We start from the raw sequence: 5,590 nt of genomic DNA on the forward strand, positions 1-5,590 counted from the left end.
AGGTGAATCCGGGCTTTCCAAAGAAACTCTGTATTAAAAAAGTCAGCATAAAGAAAAAAATTTTCAATGTTGCAATTTACGGTTTTGTAATTGCATTTCAGATCATCATGAGAGCGCATGGCATTTCTATGGCATTTCTTGACATATTTGTGCTAGTTTAAAGAGACTCACCTGCCATGTTCCGTTCTCAGTGAAATCTGAAGCTGTGTTTGCATGCAGGAGGGATTTATCGCGTTTCCACTGTAAGCTTATGTGTAGGTGGGTATGCATGCAGGAAAGAGTATGCTGGTAAACACCTGTTCAAATTTCTATCATACCAAAGAATCTTGCTCTGTATAAACCATTGTAGATTCTCAGAGATCAGTGGAAAGATCCCATAACAGCAGCTCTGAGAGTAATGTGAGCTACAAGGTTTATATTAATGCTTATATGTTATAAGAACAACTTACACAGGGACTTGTCTAGTGGACGCTCCACGTTAACATATTTAAAACATCTGTGCTTTTTGATGTGGTGAAGCTTTCTCTAAGGAGAACATCTATTTAACAATTATGTCAGCATTTTGTAACATTCAGAGGTACAGCTGTTTTCCAGCATGGGAAAGTCTTCAAGACAGAAGGGTTACTGGTTTCTCTGAAACATAAAAAGTTGTTTAACATAACAAGACTGGTAAAAGAACGAGTGTTTATACCTGTTTTAATGAAAATGAAATCAGGAGCTAGAGATAGACAAGCCACAGCATTAAATGTAACTATAAATGGATTAAGCATAAAATGTGTTGTTCTGAAATGAATAAAAGAAATCACAATCGTATACACTGATACATGTCCTTGCATAATTAAGTCTGAAAATGCCTGGTTAGTATTATTCAAAACCATATCATTCTTCCTACAGACTTCCCTGAACTGAATGTTTCATGTACAAGTGATTTCTAACATTTAAAAAAAAAAAAAAAAAAACCATGAAAATTCCAGATTATAATCTAATCTAATTATGGAATGAACAATAGTACTGACCAGTTTACAACAGGAAATGAGTCCTCACTTTGATTATAATCATCACTTACACTTACAGACATTCAGAACCCTAAGTAGAGCTATTTTTTTTAAAGCTAAGGATCCATAACTATCCAGAAAAAAATTAATAAAAATCTAATAACTATTCATGATAATCTAGAAATAATTTATTAATAAACTAGTAATAACTCACATGCAGGTTTTAACTGGGAAGGTGTGCATTAAAAACAGTAGTTCCGACTGTAAAAATAAACGATAAATGGTTTGTATTAACGTGATATTGTCCATATAATCTACATGTAAAGCAAATAATGAAAGGATTAAAAACTTGTTTTTTGTTTAACAAAGAATTGTTGATATGGTGAGGTTTTGTTTTTTTTAGTTCGGAAATGGTTGTGGAAGGACATTTATGGAAGGAGTCTCCAGTGTCAGTGCTTTGTAACAGTCAGTAAGTTTAACATGGGATAGTCTTCGTGACAGAGGACGTTTTGCGTTTTCTTCTTATTCAGTTATGTGACAAGATTTGTTTTTCTGGTCTCGTGAATTTCAAGAGAAAGAATACCAGAAATGTTGGTGAGGGAGCAACTGTTTATGATGCAAGCGTTAACAGGAACTAACCTGTTCTCTTGAACAATAAATGTAATGATAAACAATTAAAAAAAAAAAAAGTGCTACATGCCCTTCTTTAACAAACGAAAAATTGTAATCGTTGGCAAACTGCTGTGGTATAAAGAGGAGAACACACATACGACTGCACTGTTCGACAAAAGTAGGCTAATACACTTTGGTATAACTTATTTTCATGAAACACAATCGATATGAAGTTACGAAACAGACATGGTTCTACATTTTCCATAAAACAGAAAGCTTTTTTAGACGTTATTATTAACGTCCTGTGAGGAATCTTTCAATGCAGAAAAAGAACAGATGATTTATAGAAAGACTAGAGGATTCTGATCAGTTTGTCAATATATATATTTTTTATTTATTCATTTGTGTGTCACAGTGTACAGTATACAAAGTCGGCTTCACATGATTGTTTGGCAGGTCTGAGGAATTTTTTTTTCCATTTTCATGTTCCCAACATCCACGTTCCTTTTTCTTTTCTTCTTTTTTTTTTTGTAGAATTTGGGTACATTCATCTCCGTACCTGTATAAAATGAAACGTGATTTAGCAAACAGTTTAAAAATAAAGAAAGAAACTCAATGACGAGTTCATGTGAGAATTACTCACGTTTCTCTTTGTCCTAGCGAAGGCCGATGCATTTGGCGACATTTCCACCCTTTTTTTTCAAAATAGAGATCATAGATTTACTGGCCTGGTCACCTTTTTTACAGACTATATCTACTAGTAGTCCAGTCTTGTCCTTTGTCTCTTGCTGAGTCTGGAGAATCTCATGAGCTTCCCTGACAGTAAGAACGGGAGGTTTTGAATTCATGAGACCATCAATGAGAGCCATAAGGAGAGCATTATTAACTCCATTAATGAGGTCGAGCCGGGCTTTCGAAAGCTCCTCTGTTTTAAAAAGGGCAGCATAAAGACAAACAAACAAACAAAAAAGCATCCAATGTTGCAATTTATGGCTTTGTGATTACATTGATTTTATTTATTATTTCTTGACATATTTGTGCATATAAATTTAATTTCAAGAGACGACTCACCTGCCATGTTCCGTTCTCAGTGAAATCTGAAGGTGTGTTTGTATGGAGGAGGATTTTATCTTTCCACTGTAAGTTTATGTGTAGGTGGGTATATATGCAGAAAGAGAAAGTAGATAAATAGGCTGATAAAGATCTGTTCAAATTTTTATCATACCAAAGAATCTTGCTCTGTATAAAATTACTTCTATTACTTTTCTATTACGTCTATTACGGTAATGTCAGCTGCATGGCTGCATGTACTGCCAAGCTGCCACTGTTGGGCGCTTGAGCAAGGCCCTCAACCCTCTCTGCTCCAGGGGCGCTGTATCATGGCTGACCCTGCGCTCTGACCCCAACTTCCTAACATGCTGGGGTATGCGAAGAAAAGAATTTCACTGTGCTTTAATGTATACGTGCTCAATAAAGACTCCTTATCATTATGGTTAATACGAATGCGCTCGTTCTTATACGTTATAAGAACAGCTTACACAGGGACTTGTATGCTTTATGCTCCACACGAACGTATTTAAAACATCTGTACGTTTTTGATGTGGTGATGTGTTCTCTTAAGGAGAACACTTCTTTAATGTTTATGTAATAATGTTAGTGAAAACAGCAGCTAAACATTAAATGTAACTATAAATGGATAAAATGTACAAGGTTTTTGTTCTTGAATTAATCAGTCCATCAATGAGTGAATGAATGAATGAATTAGTTATGTATGTAGAAAACACTTGTCTTTTCTTTCACCTTCACTTGAGCCTCTTTACGTTCTAAGGATCTTTTTGAAATTATTCATCACGTATTCTATGATTCTAGACTTTCCATAAGCCAGTAAATACACACGTGTAGAAGTCGCTAGGTATAGAAAAAGGACTTGTAAGGAATCGTGGATGGAAAAGAAATAGCGAGAAAACACTTCTCAGGACTTCAGAAAGAGAGCAGATCCCTTGTTGAAAGGCTGAAATAATAAACGATTACGATCAGTTTGTCAAAACGTATTTTATTTATTTTATTTGTGCACCACAACATACTGAAACAGGCATGAGTACTTTTTTTTTTTTTTTTTAAATAATTAAAAGCAGTGAAGATCAACTTTCCTCCACGTTCTTGTTTAGCAGGTCTGGTGTGTTCACATTTTCCCAGCCTTTAAAAAAAATTATTTTAACCATTTAACGATAATTTGGTCCATTAATCTCCATACCTGTAGAAAATGAAGAGCGATTGAGCAAACAAAATAATAATAATTGTAACAATCATAACATCAACAACAATAATAATATGATTTCACAATTTCACGTGACTCACGTTGATTTTGTCTTGGGCCCTGCATGTGCTCGTCAAGGTGGAGTTCTCTGAAGATTTCTGCATCTTTCATTTTCAAAATATCACACAGAGATTTACTGGCCTGGTCACCTTTTTTACACACCATATCTACTAGTAGTCCGGTCTTGTCCTCCGTCACTCGGTGACCCTGCAGGATCTCATTGGCTTCCCTGGCAGTAAGAACTGCAGGGACTTTAGCCCTGAGCCCATCAATGAGATCCTTAAGGAGAGCTTCATTAACTCTTTCAATGAGGGAAAGCCTGGCTTTTGAAAGGTTGTTTGCTTTAAAAGGGTCAGCATAAAGAAAAAAATATTCAGTGTTGCAATTTAAAGCTTTGTCAGTAATTTCAGATAGACATGCCAACACTTTATTTTTGTATTTGTGTGCGTGTTAAGGTTAGTTTAAAGAGACTCACCTGCCATGTTCGATCCTCAGTGAACTCTAAAGTTGTGTTGGTGTGCAGGAGGGATTTATCTGTCCACTGTAAGTTCATGTGTACGTGGGTGTTTATGCAGAACGAGGAAGTAGAAAAATATGCGGATAAAGCTTTGTTCAAATGTCTTGCATACCAAAGATATCTTGCTCTGTATAAAATGATGTCTTATAAATGATGTATAAAATGATGTATGACTTTTCTATTTTTAGAGATCACTTGAATAAAACATTTAGAATGTGTTGTTTTTTTTTCAATGAATCAATTCATTATCCAATATAAACTGTAATCATTGAATCATTAAAATGCCTCGTTCGAATGACTTCAAACTTGAACACTACAGAATTCCCCGAACTGAAATATGTTTCATGTTTCTGAACCAAAAATTGAGATACGTGAGATACATTGAGATACTCATCCAAAATTACTAGCATCTAGAGAGAGAAAAGTTCGAAAATTGCTTTAAAACCTGTTTCTGTTAAAGTTCCTCTGAAAGATGCCCCACCTACTTCTGCACTTATATCTAATCTAATCTAATCTAGTATATCTAGTCTAATTCGGGAATAAACAATATTACTTAAAATTTTTGAAAGAATTATTAGTTTACAATAGGAAATTCTCGTTTTGATTATAAGCGTCATCCCATACAGCGTGTGGCATTTGTTAGCAACATTGCTGCAGATCTCTGTGTACTTGTAAATAAAGAAAAGACATAAAAGAAAAGAAATAAAAATGGTTCCAATTAGAACTTTTTTTGGAAACTTGGAACCCTTTATATATGTATATATAAGGGTTGTATATAAGGGTTACATACACACACATACACACCTATACATACATACATACATACATGTGTGTGTATATATATATATATATGTATATATATATATATATGTATATATGTATATATATATATATATATATATATATATATATATATATATATATATATATATATATATACACACACACACACACACACACACACACACAATATATACAGTAGGGGGCAACATTGCATTGTAAAATTGCTGCTAAGTGTTTCTCTATTATAAAGATTTCAAAGTAGAGCCTTGTCTGGAAGCTAAGAACACGTAACTTTGATTTTTTAAGCAAAGCAGTATGTAAATGTTTGCGTAAGCCAAACCAATTTTTCACAGGATTTGCATATAG

General features: G+C 34.1%; 1 long non-coding RNA gene across 1 annotated transcript; it reads right to left on the minus strand.

Moving 5' to 3' along the window:
• Positions 1 to 1,132: 1,132 nt before the first annotated feature.
• Positions 1,133 to 2,923, minus strand: LOC128624500 (uncharacterized). The gene is made up of 3 exons (XR_008388773.1): positions 2,679 to 2,923; positions 2,251 to 2,532; positions 1,133 to 2,166 (listed from the first exon to the last, which is right to left on the minus strand). It is a non-coding gene; the product is annotated as an uncharacterized LOC128624500 (long non-coding RNA).
• Between the last annotated feature and the right edge of the window lie 2,667 nt (positions 2,924 to 5,590).

Source organism: Ictalurus furcatus, chromosome 20 (genome assembly GCF_023375685.1).
Source record: "Ictalurus furcatus strain D&B chromosome 20, Billie_1.0, whole genome shotgun sequence".
NCBI classification, from domain to species: Eukaryota; Metazoa; Chordata; class Actinopteri; order Siluriformes; family Ictaluridae; genus Ictalurus; species Ictalurus furcatus.